This window comes from Mustelus asterias, chromosome 30 (assembly GCF_964213995.1).
Source record: "Mustelus asterias chromosome 30, sMusAst1.hap1.1, whole genome shotgun sequence".
Taxonomy (NCBI): domain Eukaryota; kingdom Metazoa; phylum Chordata; class Chondrichthyes; order Carcharhiniformes; family Triakidae; genus Mustelus; species Mustelus asterias.
In genome coordinates, this window is record NC_135830.1 from 20,343,238 (window position 1) to 20,360,988 (window position 17,751).

Sequence of the window (17,751 nt, forward strand, 5' to 3'; positions counted from 1 at the left end):
CACCAGGTTAAAGTCCCAACGGGTTTATTTGGTAGCTCCAACAACACTCAAGAAGCTCGACACAATCCAGGACAAAGCAGCCCCGCTTGATTGGCACCACATCCACAAATATCCACTGCCTCCACCACCGATGCTCAGTAGCGGCACAGTGGTTAGCACTGCTGCCTCACAGCGCCAGGGACCCGGGTTCGATTCTCGGCTCGGGTCACTGTCTGTGTGGAGTTTGCACGTTCTCCCCGTGTCTGCCTGGGTTTCCTGCGGGTGCTCCACTTTCCTCCCACAGTCCAAAAGACGTGCGGGTTAGGTGCATTGACCCGAACAGGTGCCGGAGTGTGGCGACAAGTGAAATTTCACAGTAGCTTCATTGCAGTGTAAATGTAAGCCTTACTTAATAAATAAACTTTAAACTTTAGCAGCAGTGTGTACTATCTACAACTCACACTGCAGCAATTCACCAAAGATCCTTAGACAGCACCTTCCAAACCCACGACCACTTCCATCCAGAAGGAGAAAGGGCAGCAGATACATGGGGAGCACCACCACCTGCAAGTTCCCCTCCGAGCCCTACTCACCATCCCGACTTGGAAATATATCGGCCGTTCCTTCACAGTCGCTGGGTCAAAATCCTGGAATTCCCTCCCTAACGGCACTGTGGGTTGTTATTGAGGGCACAGCCTCAAAATAAAGGGGGGTCAGTTTAGGACAGAGTTGAGGAGGAACCTCTTCTCTCAGAGGGTGGTGAATCTCTGGAATTCTCTGCCCACTGAAGTGGTGGAGGCTACCTGGTTGAATATGTTTAAGTCACGGATAGATGGATTCCTGATCGGTAAGGGAATTAGGGGTTATGGGGATCAGGCGGGTAAGTGGAACTGATCCACTTCAGATCAGCCATGATCTTATTGAATGGCGGGGCAGGCTCGAGGGGCTAGATGGCCTACTCCTGCTCCTATTTCTTATGTTCTAAGATCTTTAGACAGCACCTTCCAAACCCACGACCACTTCTATCCAGAAGGACAAGGGCAGCAGATACATGGGGAGCACCACCACCTGCAAGTTCCCCTCCAAGCCCCACTCACCATCCCGACTTGGAAATATATCGGCCGTTCCTTCACAGTCGCTGGGTCAAAACCCTGGAGTTCCCTCCCTAACGGCACTGTGGGTTGTTATTCAGTTATTGGTTTAAACACATTCCAAGCATTACAGTTTAAAAAGACAGACAAGGACAGGATTCGACTCTTAATTAATCCAACAATTGCTCTCTCTATTTAACACTTCAGGTCCCAACTCAAACTTAAACATTTGCGACTCTTAACTCTTACCGAACTATAACTCTGAGTTGAACATCAACTTCACTGAATTTTACCTTTAAATTTAACCCGGACAACTGGAAGGTGATGCATTTTGGTAAATCCAATTCAGGTGGGAGCTATAAAATAAATGGCAGAACCATCATTGTGCAGTGTGTGCAGGAGGGTTTCCTGACACAATATGTGGATAGGCTGACAAGACGTGGGGCCACATTGGATTTGGTACTGGGAAATGAGCCGGGCCAAGTGTTAGATTTGGTTGTGGGAGAGCACTTTGGAGATAGTGACCACAATTCGGTGTCTTTCACTATTGCAATGGAGAGGGATAGGGCCGTACGGCAGGGCAAGGTTTACAATTGGGGGAGGGATAATTATGATGCGATTAGGCAGGAATTAGGGAGCATAAGATGGGAACAGAAACCGTCAGGGAAACGGTCTAATGAAAAGTGGAGCTTGTTCAAGGAACAAATACTGCGTATCCTTGATAGGTATGTCCCTGTCAGGCAGGGAGGAAATGGCCGAGTGAGGGAACCATGGTTCACAGAAGAGGTTGAATGTCTTGTCAAGAGGAACAGGGAAGCGTATGTAAGGATGAGAAAACAAGGTTCAGTTGGGTCGCTTGAGGGTTACAAGGTAACAAGGAATGAGCTAAAAAAAGGGTTTAGGAGAGCGAGGAGGGGGCATGAGAAGTCCTTGGCGGGTCGGATCAAGGAAAACCCCAAGGCTTTTTACTCTTATGTGAGAAATAAAAGAATGACTAGGGTGAGGTTAGGGCCAGTCAAGGACAGTAGTGGGAACTTGTGTATGGAGTCAGAAGAGATAGGAGAGGCGATGAATGAATACTTTTCTTCAGTGTTCACCAAGGAGAGGGGCCATGTTTTTGAGGATGAGAGTGTGATACAGGCTGATAGGCTGGTGGAGGTAGATGTTCTGAGGGAAGATGTATTAGCAATTTTGAAAAACCTGAGGGTCGATAAGTCCCCTGGGCCAGATGAGATATATCCTAGGATTCTTTGGGAGGCAAGGGAAGATATTGCAGAGCCTTTGGCTTTGATCTTTGGGTCCTCACTGTCCACGGGGATAGTGCCGTAGGACCAGAGCGTCTGCATGGTCTCCCCAATGTACCATGCCTCGGGACATCCTTTCCTGCAGCGTATCAGGTAGACAATGTTGGCCGAGTTGCAAGAGTAGGTACCGTGTACCTGGTAGTACACGGTACCTACAGAGTACCCTTCATCGTCCAGTACTTCCCTGGAGCGGAGAAGCTACGGCATCTTCTCCGGAGCCTTCAACATGTCATTGATGAAGACGAACATCTCGCCAAGGCCATCCCCACACCCCCACTTCTTGCCTTCAAACAACCGCACAACCTCAAACAGACCATTGTCCGCAGCAAACTACCCAGCCTTCAGGAGAACAGTGACCACGACACCACACAACCCTGCCACAGCAACCTCTGCAAGACGTGCCGGATCATCGACACTGATGTCATCATCTCACGTGAGAACACCATCCACCAGGTACACGGTACCTACTCTTGCAACTCGGCCAACGTTGTCTAGCTGATACGCTGCAGGAAAGGATGTCCCGAGACATGGTACATTGGGGAGACCATGCAGACGCTACGACAACGGATGAATGAACACCGCTCGACAATCACCAGGCAAGACTGTTCTCTTCCTGTGGGGGAGCACTTCAGCGGTCACGGGCATTCGGCCTCTGATATTCAGGTAAGTGTTCTCCAAGGCGGCCTTCACGACACACGACAGCGCAGAGTCGCTGAGCAGAAACTGATAGCCGAGTTCCGCACACATGAGGACGGCCTAAACCGGGATGTTGGGTTTATGTCACACTATCAGTAACCCCCACAGCTTGCCTCCTGGACTTGCAGAATCTCACTGGCTGTCCTGACTGGAGACAATACACATCTCTTTAACCTGGTTGGCTGTAGAGATTCGCATTCTAATCAGTATTCTGTAACTTGATTTTGTGTCTCTGTGCCTTGTTTGAGAGCAGATATCCACTCCATCTGACGAAGGAGCAGTGCTCCGAAAGCTAATGGCATTTGCTACCAAATAAACCTGTAGGACTTTAACCTGGTGTTGTTAAAACTCTTATTGTGTTTACCCCAGTCCAACGCCGGCATCTCCACATCATATCTCATAGAAGACAGAGGGTGGTGGTGGATGGAAAATTTTCAGACTGGAGACCAGTTACCAGCGGTGTACCACAGGGATCAGTGCTGGGTCCTCTGCTCTTTGTGATTTTTATTAATGACTTAGAGGAGGGGGCTGAAGGGTGGATCAGTAAATTTGCTGATGACACCAAGATTGGTGGAGTAGTGGATGAGGTGGAGGGCTGTTGTCGGCTGCAAAGAGACATAGATAGGATGCAAAGCTGGGCTGAAAAATGGCAGATAAGAGTTTAACCCTGCTAAGTGTGAGGTGATTCATTTTGGGAGGACAAATTTGAATGCGGATTACAGGGTCAACGGCAGGGATCTGAGGAATGTGGAGGAACAGAGAGATCTTGGGGTTCATATCCACAGATCTCTGAAGGTTGCCACTCAAGTGGATAGAGCCGTGAAGAAGGCCTATGGTGTGTTAGTGTTTATTAAGAGGGGGTTTGAGTTTAAGAGCCATGGGGTTATGCTGCAACTGTACAGGACCTTGGTGAGACCACATTTGGAATATTGTGTGCAGTTCTGGTCACCTCACTATAAGAAGGATGTGGAAGTGCTGGAAAGAGTGCAAAGGAAATTTACCAGGATGCTGCCTGGTTTGGAGGGTAGGTCTTATGAGGAAAGGTTGAGGGAACAGAGGAGGCTGAGGGGAGACTTAATAAAGGTTTATAAAATGATGAAGGGGGATAGATAGAGTGAACGTTCAAAGACTATTTCCTCGGGTGGAGCTATTACAAGGGGGCATAACTATAGGGTTCGTGGTGGGAGATATAGGAAGGATATCAGAGGTAGGTTCTTTACGCAGCGAGTGGTTGGGGTGTGGAATGGACTGCCTGCTGTGATAGTGGAGTCAGAAACTTTAGGAACTTTCAAGTAGTTATTGGATAGGCACATGGAGCACACCAGAATGATAGGGAGTGGGGTGGCTTGATCTTGGTTTCGGACAAAGCTCGGCTCAACATCGAGGGCTGAAGGGCCTGTTCTGTGCTGTACTGTTCTATGTTCTACAGACACACAGGGAGATCTGGGAATACAGGTCCACAGATCCTTAGAAGTGGCAGCACAGGTGGAAAAGGTGGTGAAGAAGGCATATGGCATGTTTGCCTTCATCGGACAGGGCATCGAGTATAAAAGTTGGCAAATTATTTTACAGTTGTATAAAATGTTGGTGAGGCCACATTTGGAATACTGCGTCCAATTCTGGTCACCGCACTACCAGAAGGACGTGGAGGCTTTGGAGAGAGTGCAGAAAAGGTTGACCAGGATGTTGCCTGGTATGGAGGGTATTAGCTATGAGGAGAGGTTGAATAAACTGGGATTGTTCTCCCTGGAAAGACGGAGGATGAGGGAGCGACCTGATAGGAGTTTATAAAATTATGAGGGGTATAGATAGGGTGAACCGTTGGAAGCTTTTTCCCAGGGTGGAAATGACAGTTACAAGGGGGCACAAGTTCAAGGTGAGGGGGGAAAGGTTGAGTGGAGATGGGCGGGGGATGTTTTTTACACAGAGGGTGGTGGGGGCCTGGAATGCACTGCCAAGTGAGGTGGTTGAGGCAGATACGTTAGCGACAGTTAAGACTTATCTGGACAGACACATGAACAGACGGGGAATAGAGGGATATAAGCGGTTGGTTTAGATAGATAAACGTGACCGGCACAGGCTTGGAGGGCCGAAGGGCCTGTTCCTGTGCTGTATTGTTCTTTATTCTTGTTCTTTTTTCTTAACTGAACATTAATTTTAACTACTTAACTGAAAGTAGACACTGCCAGGTTTGGGGAGGAATTGGCCAAATTCTTTCCGATGTTGAATTTATCTTCGTCATCTTCTCTGAGAAAAATTCTTTCAGGGCGAACTTCTTACGATGGTTAGCCTCTGTAGAGCTGTCATTGGCAAACAAAGGACCGCAGTGTCTTTTATCCACAAATTCTCCACTTGCTTCCGGAAGATTCTCTGTCATCCAGCTAACTGTGTAACCAGAAACTGATCGCGTGGCTCAAACATCCAATGAAATTACTTCTGAACAACGCTTACCTCACATGACATGTCCCACACATAACGACAATAAAATTCGAGGCCACTATGTCTACTCGAAAGGAAACAACTTCCCTCATTTGGTCAACACAGGAAGCTTCAGACCACGGTTTCGGGACCAGAATAACTTTATGACCTGCATCTGCTTTTAATTACAAGTTGACCAAAAATCCCAGCATGCTTCACTCCCAGCCATTTTAAAGCCACTATTGCCATTACTGTTGTAGCATTCTTTCTCCATCATGTGGAATACTGCGCCCAGTTCTGGTCGCCACACTACCAGAAGGACGTGGAGGCTTCAGAGAGAGTGCAGAAGAGGTTTACCAGGATGTTGCCTGGTATGGAAGGGCTTAGTTATGAGGAAAGATTGGGTAAACTGGGGTTGTTCTCACAGGAAAGACGGAGGATGAGGGGTGACCTAATAGAGGTGTATAAAATTATGAAAGGCATAGACAGGGTGAACGGTGGGAAGCTTTTTCCCAGGTCGGTGGTGACGTTCACGAGGGGTCATAGGTTCAAGGTGAGGGGGGGGGAGGTTTAACACGGATATCAGAAGGACGTATTTTACACAGAGGGTGGTGGTGGGGGCCTGGAATGCGCTGCCAGGCAAGGTGGTGGAGGCGGGCAAACTGGGAACGTTTAAGACTTATCTAGATAGCCACATGAACGGAGTGGGAATGGAGGGATACTAAAGAATGGTCTAGTTTGGACCAGGGAGCGGCGCGGGCTTGGAGGGCCGAAGGGCCTGTTCCTGTGCTGTATTGTTCTTTGTTCTATCTAAAGGGTGATGCACATGGACTGCAGTGTTTGAAGAAGGCAGCTCACCACCACCTTCTCAAAGGCAACTAGGGATGGGCAATAAATGCTGGCCTAGCCAGTGACGCCCCAGATTGAATAAACAAAATACAAACAACCATCCTTATTTGGTCAAACTGGAAGGGTCAGGTCACATCCCACAGGACAGGTCACCACTTGCTGCAGCATTTCCTGACCTGTTTAACACAACTTAGCTAAAATTCCCAGCATGGTTGAGTCCCATCACTGTTGCCATTACTGTTCCTCATCCGGCCACAAAAGATCTCAACTGAGATCTGCACTTGGGCAAAGCAACTAACTGTCCTTTCAAAGCATCAAGGTTCCATCCATTACACTGGCTCAAGAAAATGCGATGTACATTTCGTCTGGTCCTCTCTTAGGGTAGCACAGTGGTTAGCACGGCTGCCTCACAGCGCCAGGGACCTGGGTTCGATTCCAGTCTCGGGTCACTGTCTGTGTGGAGTTTGCACATTCTCCCCGTGTCTGCGTGGGTTTCCTCCGGGTGCTCCGGTTTCCTCCCACACTTCAAAGACATGCAGGTTAGGTGGATTGGCCATGCTAAATTGCCCCTTAGTGTCCAAAGATGTGCAGGTTAGGTGGATTGGCCATGCTAAATTGTCCCTTAGTGTCCAAAGATGTGCAGGTTAGGTGGATTGGCCATGCTAAATTGCCCCTTAGTGTCCAAAGATGTGCGGGTTAGGTAGATTGGCCATGCTAAATTGCCCCTTAGTGTCCAAAGATGTGCAGGTTAGGTGGATTGGCCATGCTAAATTGCCCCTTAGTGTCCAAAGATGTGCAGGTTAGGTGGATTGGCCATGCTAAATTGCCCCTTAGTGTCCAAAGATGTGCGGGTTAGGTAGATTGGCCATGCTAAATTGCCCCTTAGTGTCCAAAGATGTGCTGGTTAGGTGCATTGGCCATGCTAAATTGTCCCTTAGTGTCCAAAGATGTGCAGGTTAGGTGGATTGGCCATGCTAAATTGCCCCTTAGTGTCCAAAGATGTGCGGGTTAGGTAGATTGGCCATGCTAAATTGCCCCTTAGTGTCCAAAGATGTGCTGGTTAGGTGCATTGGCCATGCTAAATTGTCCCTTAGTGTCCAAAGATGTGCAGGTGAGGTGGATTGGCCATGCTAAATTGCCCCTTAGTGTCCAAAGATGTGCAGGTTAGGTGGATTGGCCATGCTAAATTGGCCTCTGTTAATCTCAATCAACATCTGTCAATCCCAGTCACTCTCTGCCAACCTCAGTCAAACTCTGTCAATCTCAGTGAACTTCTGTCAATCTAAATCAATCTCAGTCATTCTCAGCCAGTTTTGGTGAACCTTAGTCAATTTTGGTCAATCTCAGCCAATCCCAGTTAACCCCAGTCATTCCCAGTCAATCTCAGTCATTCCCAGTCTCTCTCTGTCATTCCCAGTCTCTCTCTGTCATTCCCAGTCTCTCTCTGTCATTCCCAGTCTCTCTCAGTCATTCCCAGTCTGTTTCAGTCATTCCCAGTCTCTCTCAGTCATTCCCAGTCTCTCTCAGTCATTCCCAGTCTCTCTCAGTCATTCCCAGTCAATCTCAGTCATTCCCAGTCAATCTCAGTCATTCCCAGTCTCTCAGTCATTCCCAGTCAATCTCAGTCATTCTCAGTCTCTCTGTCATTCCCAGTCTCTCTGTCATTCCCAGTCTCTCTCAGTCATTCCCAGTCAATTGCAGTCATTCCCAGTCTCTCTGTCATTCCCAGTCTCTCTCAGTCATTCCCAGTCAATTGCAGTCATTCCCAGTCAATCTCAGTCATTCCCAGTCTCTCTGTCATTCCCAGTCTCTCTGTCATTCCCAGTCTCTCTGTCATTCCCAGTCTCTCTGTCATTCCCAGTCTCTCTGTCATTCCCAGTCTCTCTGTCATTCCCAGTCTCTCTGTCATTCCCAGTCTATCTCAGTGATTCCCAGTCTCTCTCAGTCATTCCCAGTCTCTCTCAGTTATTCCCAGTTTCTGCCAGGCATTCCCAGTCTCTCTCAGGCATTCCCAGTCTCCCTCAGTCATTCCCAGTCTCTCTCAGTCATTCCCAGTCTCTCTCAGTCATTCCCAGTCAATCGCAGTCATTCCTAGTCTCTCTCAGTCATTCCCAGTCTCTCTCACTCATTCCCAGTCAATCTCAGTCATTCCCAGTTTCTGTCAGTCATTCCCAGTCAATCTCAGTCATTCCCAGTTTCTGTCAGTCATTCCCAGTCTCTCTCAGTCACTCCCAGTCAATCTTGGTCATTCCCAGTCTCTCTCAGTCATTCCCAGTCTCTCTCAGTCATTCCCAGTCACTCTCAGGCATTCCCAGTCTCTCTCAGGCATTCCCAGTCTCTCTCAGGCATTCCCAGTCTCTCTCAGGCATTCCCAGTCTCCCTCAGTTATTCCCAGTCTCGCTCAGTCATTCCCAGTCTCTCTCAGTCATTCCCAGTCTCTCTCAGTCATTCCCAGTCTGTCTCAGTCATTCCCAGTCTGTCTCAGTCATTCCCAGTCTCTCTCAGTCATTCCCAGTCAATCTCTGTCATTCCCAGTCTCTGTCATTCCCAGTCTCTGTCATTCCCAGTCTCCCTCAGTCATTCCCAGTCTCTCTCAGTCATTGCCAGCCAATCTCAGTCATTCCCAGTCAATCTCAGTCATTCCCAGTCAATCTCAGTCATTCCCAGTCAATCTCAGTCATTCCCAGTCTCTCAGTCATTCCCAGTCTCTCTCAGTCATTCCCAGTCAATCTCAGTCATTCCCAGTCTCTCAGTCATTCCCAGTCTCTCAGTCATTCCCAGTCTCTCTCAGTCATTCCCAGTCAATCTCAGTCACTCCCAGTCTCTCTCAGTCATTCCCAGTCTCTCTCAGTTATTCCCAGTTTCTGCCAGGCATTCCCAGTCTCTCTCAGGCATTCCCAGTCTCTCTCAGTCATTCCCAGTCTCTCTCAGTCATTCCCAGTCTCTCTCAGTCATTTCCAGTCAATCACAGTCATTCCCAGTCTCTCTCAGTCATTCCCAGTCTCTCTCAGTCATTCCCAGTCTCTCTCACTCATTCCCAGTCAATCTCAGTCATTCCCAGTTTCTGTCAGTCATTCCCAGTCAATCTCAGTCATTCCCAGTTTCTGTCAGTCATTCCCAGTCTCTCTCAGTCATTCCCAGTCAATCTTGGTCATTCCCAGTCTCTCTCAGTCATTCCCAGTCTCTCTCAGTCATTCCCAGTCTCTCTCAGTCATTCCCAGTTTCTGTCAGTCATTCCCAGTCAATCTCAGTCATTCCCAGTCTCTCTCAGGCATTCCCAGTCTCGCTCAGTCATTCCCAGTCTCGCTCAGTCATTCCCAGTCTCGCTCAGTCATTCCCAGTCTCTCTCAGTCATTCCTAGTCTCTCAGTAATTCCCAGTCTCTCTCAGTCATTCCCAGTCTCTCAGTCATTCCCAGTCAATCTCAGTCATTCCCAGTCTCTCTATCATTCCCAGTCTCTCTCAGTCATTCCCAGTCAATTGCAGTCATTCCCAGTCAATTGCAGTCATTCCCAGTCTCCCTCAGTCATTCCCAGTCTCTCTCAGTCATTCCCAGTCTCTCTCAGTCATTCCCAGTCAATTGCAGTCATTCCCAGTCAATCTCAGTCATTCCCAGTCTCCCTCAGTCATTCCCAGTCTCTCTCAGTCATTCCCAGTCTCTCTCAGTCATTCCCAGTCTCTCTCAGCCATTCCCAGTCTCTCTCACTCATTCCCAGTCAATCTCAGTCATTCCCAGTTTCTGTCAGTCATTCCCAGTCCCTCTCAGGCATTCCCAGTCTCCCTCAGTCATTCCCAGTCTCTCTCAGTCATTCCCAGTCTCTCTCAGTCATTCCCAGTCTCTCTCAGTCATTCCCAGTCAATCTCAGTCATTCCCAGTCTCTGTCATTCCCAGTCTCCCTCAGTCATTCCCAGTCTCCCTCAGTCATTCCCAGTCTCCCTCAGTCATTCCCAGTCTCTGTCATTCCCAGTCTCCCTCAGTCATTCCCAGTCTCTCTCAGTCATACCCAGTCAATCTCAGTCATTCCCAGTCAATCTCAGTCATTCCCAGTCTCTCAGTCATTCCCAGTCTCTCAGTCATTCCCAGTCTCTCAGTCATTCCCAGTCTCTCTCAGTCATTCCCAGTCAATCTCAGTCACTCCCAGTCTCTCTCAGTCATTCCCAGTCTCTCTCAGTTATTCCCAGTTTCTGCCAGGCATTCCCAGTCTCTCTCAGTCATTCCCAGTCTCTCTCAGTCATTCCCAGTCTCTCTCAGTCATTTCCAGTCAATCACAGTCATTCCCAGTCTCTCTCAGTCATTCCCAGTCTCTCTCAGTCATTCCCAGTCAATCTCAGTCATTCCCAGTTTCTGTCAGTCATTCCCAGTCAATCTCAGTCATTCCCAGTTTCTGTCAGTCATTCCCAGTCTCTCTCAGTCATTCCCAGTTTCTGTCAGTCATTCCCAGTCTCTCTCAGTCATTCCCAGTCAATCTTGGTCATTCCCAGTCTCTCTCAGTCATTCCCAGTCTCTCTCAGTCATTCCCAGTTTCTGTCAGTCATTCCCAGTCAATCTCAGTCATTCCCAGTCTCTCTCAGGCATTCCCAGTCTCGCTCAGTCATTCCCAGTCTCGCTCAGTCATTCCCAGTCTCTCTCAGTCATTCCCAGTCTCTCTCAGTCATTCCTAGTCTCTCAGTCATTCCCAGTCTCTCTCAGTCATTCCCAGTCTCTCAGTCATTCCCAGTCAATCTCAGTCATTCCCAGTCTCTCTCAGTCATTCCCAGTCAATTGCAGTCATTCCCAGTCAATTGCAGTCATTCCCAGTCTCTCTCAGTCATTCCCAGTCTCTCTCAGTCATTCCCAGTCTCTCTCAGTCATTCCCAGTCAATTGCAGTCATTCCCAGTCAATCTCAGTCATTCCCAGTCTCTCTCAGTCATTCCCAGTCTCTCTCAGTCATTCCCAGTCTCTCTCAGTCATTCCCAGTCTCTCTGTCATTCCCAGTCTCTCAGTCATTCCCAGTCTCTCTCAGTCATTCCCAGTCTCTCTGTCATTCCCAGTCTCTCTCAGTCATTCCCAGTCAATCTCAGTCATTCCCAGTCAATCTCAGTCATTCCCAGTCTCTCTCAGTCATTCCCAGTCTCTCTCAGTTATTCCCAGTTTCTGCCAGGCATTCCCAGTCTCTCTCAGGCATTCCCAGTCTCTCTCAGTCATTCCCAGTCTCTCTCAGTCATTCCCAGTCTTTCTCAGTCATTTCCAGTCAATCGCAGTCATTCCCAGTCCCTCTCAGTCATTCCCAGTCTCTCTCAGTCATTCCCAGTCTCTCTCAGTCAATCCCAGTCAATCTCAGTCATTCCCAGTCCCTCTCAGTCATTCCCAGTCTCTCTCAGTCATTCCCAGTCCATCTCAGTCATTCCCAGTCAATCTCAGTCATTCCCAGTCTCTCTCACTCATTCCCAGTCTATCTCAGTCATTCCCAGTTTCTGTCAGTCATTCCCAGTCAATCTCAGTCATTCCCAGTTTCTGTCAGTCATTCCCAGTCTCTCTCAGTCATTCCCAGTCAATCTTGGTCATTCCCAGTCTCTCTCAGTCATTCCCAGTCTCTCTCAGTCATTCCCAGTTTCTGTCAGTCATTCCCAGTCAATCTCAGTCATTCCCAGTCTCTCTCAGGCATTCCCAGTCTCTCTCAGGCATTCCCAGTCTCTCTCAGGCATTCCCAGTCTCGCTCAGGCATTCCCAGTCTCGCTCAGGCATTCCCAGTCTCGCTCAGTCATTCCCATTCTCTCTCAGTCATTCCCAGTCTCTCTCAGTCATTCCCAGTCTCTCGCAGTCATTCCTAGTCTCTCAGTAATTCCCAGTCTCTCTCAGTCATTCCCAGTCTCTCAGTCATTCCCAGTCAATCTCAGTCATTCCCAGTCTCTCTGTCATTCCCAGTCTCTCTCAGTCATTCCCAGTCTCTCTGTCATTCCCAGTCTGCTTCAGACAATCTCAGTCATTCCCAGTCTCTGTCATTCCCAGTCTCTCAGTCATTCCCAGTCTCTCAGTCATTCCCAGTCTCTCTCAGTTATTCCCAGTCTCTCTCAGTCATTCCCAGTCATTCCCAGTCTCTCTCAGTCATTCCCAGTCTCTCTCAGTCATTCCCAGTCAATCTCAGTCATTCCCAGTCATTCTCAGTCATTCCCAGTCAATCTCAGTCATTCCTAGTCATTCCCAGTCAATCTCAGTCATTCCCAGTCAATCTCAGTCATTCCCAGTCAATTGCAGTCAGTCCCAGTCTCTCTGTCATTCCCAGTCAATCTCAGTCAGTCCCAGTCTCTCTCAGTCATTCCCAGTCTCTCTCAGTCATTCCCAGTCTCTCTCAGTCATTCCCAGTCTCTCTCAGTCAGTCCCAGTCAGTCCCAGTCAATCTCAGTCATTCCCAGTCATTCCCAGTCAATCTCAGTCATTCCCAGTCATTCTCAGTCAATCTCAGTCATTCCCAGTCAGTCCCAGTCTCTCTCAGTCATTCCCAGTCAATCTCAGTCATTCCCAGTCAATCTCAGTCAATCTCAGTCATTCCCAGTCCATCTCAGTCATTCCCAGTCTCTCTCAGTCATTCCCAGTCCATCTCAGTCATTCCCAGTCCATCTCAGTCATTCCCAGTCAATCTCAGTCATTCCCAGTCAATCTCAGTCATTCCCAGTCAATCTCAGTCATTCCCAGTCAATCTCAGTCATTCCCAGTCAATCTCAGTCATTCCCAGTCTCTCTCAGTCATTCTCAGTAAATCTCAGTCATTCCCAGTCCATCTCAGTCATTCCCAGTCCATCTCAGTCATTCCCAGTCAATCTCAGTCATTCCCAGTCAAACTCAGTCATTCCCAGTCTCTCTCAGTCAATCCCAGTCAATCTCAGTCATTCCCAGTCCCTCTCAGTCATTCCCAGTCTCTCTCAGTCATTCCCAGTCCATCTCAGTCATTCCCAGTCCATCTCAGTCAGTCCCAGTCTCTCTCAGTCATTCCCAGTCTCTCTCAGTCATTCCCAGTCCATCTCAGTCATTCCCAGTCAATCTCAGTCATTCCCAGTCCATCTCAGTCATTCCCAGTCCATCTCAGTCATTCCCAGTCCCTCTAAGTCATTCCCAGTCCCTCTCAGTCATTCCCAGTCAATCCCAGACATTCCCAGTCAATCTCAGTCATTCCCAGTCTCTCTCAGTCAATCCCAGTCAATCTCAGTCATTCCCAGTCCCTCTCAGTCATTCCCAGTCTCTCTCAGTCATTCCCAGTCTCTCTCAGTCAATCCCAGTCATTCCCAGTCCCTCTCAGTCATTCCCAGTCTCTCTCAGTCATTCCCAGTCCATCTCAGTCATTCCCAGTCACTCCCAGTCTCTCTCAGTCATTCCCAGTCTCTCTCAGTCATTCCCAGTCCCTCTCAGTCATTCCCAGTCTCTCTCAGTCATTCCCAGTCCATCTCAGTCATTCCCAGTCACTCCCAGTCTCTCTCAGTCATTCCCAGTCAATCTCAGTCATTCCCCGTCTCTCTCAGTCATTCCCAGTCCCTCTCAGTCATTCCCAGTCTCTCTCAGTCATTCCCAGTCTCTCTCAGTCATTCCCAGTCTCTCTCAGTCATTCCCAGTCAATCTCAGTCATTCCCCGTCTCTCTCAGTCATTCCCAGTCAATCTCAGTCATTCCCAGTCAATCTCAGTCATTCCCAGTCCCTCTCAGTCATTCCCAGTCAAACTCAGTCATTCCCAGTCTCTCTCAGTCATTCCCAGTCAATCTCAGTCATTCCCAGTCCATCTCAGTCATTCCCAGTCCATCTCAGTCATTCCCAGTCAATCTCAGTCATTCCCAGTCAATCTCAGTCATTCCCAGTCAATCTCAGTCATTCCCAGTCCCTCTCAGTCATTCCCAGTCAAACTCAGTCATTCCCAGTCTCTCTCAGTCAATCTCAGTCATTCCCAGTCCCTCTCAGTCATTCCCAGTCTCTCTCAGTCATTCCCAGTCCATCTCAGTCATTCCCAGTCAATCTCAGTCAGTCCCAGTCTCTCTCAGTCATTCCCAGTCAATCTCAGTCATTCCCAGTCAATCTCAGTCATTCCCAGTCCATCTCAGTCATTCCCAGTCCATCTCAGTCATTCCCAGTCCCTCTAAGTCATTCCCAGTCCCTCTCAGTCATTCCCAGTCAATCCCAGACATTCCCAGTCAATCTCAGTCATTCCCAGTCTCTCTCAGTCAATCCCAGTCAATCTCAGTCATTCCCCATCTCTCTCAGTCATTCCCCGTCTCTCTCAGTCATTCCCAGTCAATCTCAGTCATTCCCAGTCTCTCTCAGTCATTCCCAGTCATTCCCCGTCTCTCTCAGTCATTCCCAGTCCCTCTCAGTCACTCCCAGTCTCTCTCAGTCATTCCCAGTCAATCTCAGTCATTCCCAGTCTCTCTCAGTCATTCCCAGTCAATCCCAGTCATTCTCAGTCACTCCCAGTCTCTCTCAGTCATTCCCAGTCTCTCTCAGTCATTCCCAGTCTCTCTCAGTCATTCCCAGTCAATCTCAGTCATTCCCAGTCTCTCTCAGTCATTCCCAGTCAATCTCAGTCATTCCCAGTCAATCTCAGTCATTCCCAGTCATTCCCCGTCTCTCTCAGTCATTCCCAGTCCCTCTCAGTCACTCCCAGTCTCTCTCAGTCATTCCCAGTCTCTCTCAGTCATTCCCAGTCTCTCTCAGTCATTCCCAGTCAATCTCAGTCATTCCCAGTCAATCTCAGTCATTCCCAGTCAATCTCAGTCATTCCCAGTCAATCTCAGTCATTCCCAGTCAATCCCAGTCATTCCCCGTCTCTCTCAGTCATTCCCAGTCCCTCTCAGTCACTCCCAGTCTCTCTCAGTCACTCCCAGTCTCTCTCAGTCATTCCCAGTCCCTCTCAGTCACTCCCAGTCTCTCTCAGTCATTCCCAGTCCCTCTCAGTCATTCCCAGTCCCTCTCAGTCACTCCCAGTCTCTCTCAGTCATTCCCAGTCAATCTCAGTCATTCCCAGTCTCTCTCAGTCACTCCCAGTCTCTCTCAGTCATTCCCAGTCTCTCTCAGTCACTCTCAGTCACTCCCAGTCAATCTCAGTCATTCCCAGTCTCTCTCAGTCATTCCCAGTCTCTCTCAGTCACTCCCAGTCTCTCTCAGTCATTCCCAGTCTCTCTCAGTCATTCCCAGTCTCTCTCAGTCATTCCCAGTCTCTCTCAGTCATTCCCAGTCTCTCTCAGTCATTCCCAGTCATTCCCAGTCCATCTCAGTCATTCCCAGTCTCTCTCAGTCATTCCCAGTCTTTCTCAGTCATTCCCAGTCAATCTCAGTCATTCCCAGTCTCTCTCAGTCATTCCCAGTCTCTCTCAGTCATTCCCAGTCTCTCTCAGTCATTCCCAGTCTCTCTCAGTCATTCCCAGTCAATCTCAGTCACACCCTCATAGTTCCCGGAAGCCAACCTGCCAATTACTACCGGTTGCTCTTGTGACGTCCACCGGAGGTCCGTGCTGGTTGGCCGGTTGTTATGGACATTCCATCAAACCCGGAAGTGGTGTTTTGGAAAGTGCTGCATCAGAGGGAACCAGGGAAACGTGAGCACCAAACCGAGAGAGGGAGGGGTCTCTGTGTACCTCACTGAGGGAGGGGGTCTCTGTGTACCTCACTGAGGGAGAGGGGTCTCTGTGTACCTCACTGAGGGAGAGGGGTCTCTGTGTACCTCACTGAGGGAGAGGGGTCTCTGTGTACCTCACTGAGGGAGAGGGGTCTCTGTGTACCTCACTGAGGGAGAGGTGTCTCTGTGTACCTCACTGAGGGAGAGGGGTCTCTGTGTACCTCACTGAGGGAGAGGGGTCTCTGTGTACCTCACTGAGGGAGAGGGGTCTCTGTGTACCTCACTGAGGGAGAGGTGTCTCTGTGTACCTCACTGAGGGAGAGGGGTCTCTGTGTACCTCACTGAGGGAGAGGTGTCTCTGTGTACCTCACTGAGGGAGAGGGGTCTCTGTGTACCTCACTGAGGGAGAGGGGTCTCTGTGTACCTCACTGAGGGAGAGGGGTCTCTGTGTAGCTCACTGAGGGAGAGGGGTCTCTGTGTACCTCACAGAGGGAGGGGTCTCTGTGTACCTCACTGAGGGAGGGGGAGGGGTCTCTGTGTACCTCACTGAGGGAGAGGGGTCTCTGTGTACCTCACTGAGGGAGAGGGGTCTCTGTGTACCTCACTGAGGGAGAGGTGTCTCTGTGTACCTCACTGAGGGAGAGGTGTCTCTGTGTACCTCACTGAGGGAGAGGGGTCTCTGTGTACCTCACTGAGGGAGAGGTGTCTCTGTGTACCTCACTGAGGGAGAGGGGTCTCTGTGTACCTCACTGAGGGAGAGGGGTCTCTGTGTACCTCACTGAGGGAGAGGGGTCTCTGTGTAGCTCACTGAGGGAGAGGGGTCTCTGTGTACCTCACAGAGGGAGGGGTCTCTGTGTACCTCACTGAGGGAGGGGGAGGGGTCTCTGTGTACCTCACTGAGGGAGGGGGAGGGGTCTCTGTGTACCTCACTGAGAGAGGGGGTCTCTGTGTACCTCACTGAGAGAGGGGTCTCTGTGTACCTCACTGAGAGGGGTCTCTGTGTACATCACTGAGGGAGGGGTCTCTGTGTACCTCACTGAGGGAGAGGGGTCTCTGTGTACCTCACTGAGGGAGAGGGGTCTCTGTGTACCTCACTGAGGGAGAGGGGTCTCTGTGTACCTCACTGAGGGAGAGGGGTCTCTGTGTACCTCACTGAGGGAGAGGGGTCTCTGTGTACCTCACTGAGGGAGGGGTCTCTGTGTACCTCACTGAGGGAGAGGGGTCTCTGTGTACCTCACTGAGGGAGGGGTCTCTGTGTACCTCACTGAGGGAGAGGGGTCTCTGTACCTCACTGAGGGAGGGGGAGGGGTCTCTGTACCTCACTGAGGGAGGGGGAGGGGTCTCTGTACCTCACTGAGGGAGGGGGAGGGGTCTCTGTGTACCTCACTGAGAGAGGGGGTCTCTGTGTACCTCACTGAGAGAGGGGTCTCTGTGTACCTCACTGAGGGAGAGGTCTCTGTGTACCTCACTGAGGGAGGGGTCTCTGTGTACCTCACTGAGAGAGGGGTCTCTGTGTACCTCACTGAGAGGGGTCTCTGTGTACCTCACTGAGGGAGGGGTCTCTGTGTACCTCACTGAGGGAGGGGTCTCTGTGTACCTCACTGAGGGAGAGGGGTCTCTGTGTACCTCACTGAGAGAGGGGTCTCTGTGTACCTCACTGAGGGAGGGGGGGGGTCTCTGTGTACCTCACTGAGGGAGGGGTCTCTGTGTACCTCACTGAGGGAGGGGTCTCTGTGTACCTCACTGAGGGAGAGGGGTCTCTGTATACCTCGCTGAGGGAGGGGTCTCTGTGTACCTCACTGAGGGAGGGGTCTCTGTGTACCTCACTGAGGGAGGGGTC

General features: G+C 49.9%; 1 protein-coding gene across 1 annotated transcript in view; it reads left to right on the forward strand.

Annotated features, from left to right (window-relative positions):
• Positions 1–15,826: 15,826 nt before the first annotated feature.
• Positions 15,827–17,751, forward strand: part of LOC144480950 (telomerase protein component 1-like) — a gene marked incomplete at its 3' end in the record, with an annotated part of 67,207 nt that continues 65,282 nt past the window's right edge. The window contains exon 1 of the mRNA XM_078200566.1: positions 15,827–15,891. The remainder of the gene's footprint in view (positions 15,892–17,751) is intronic.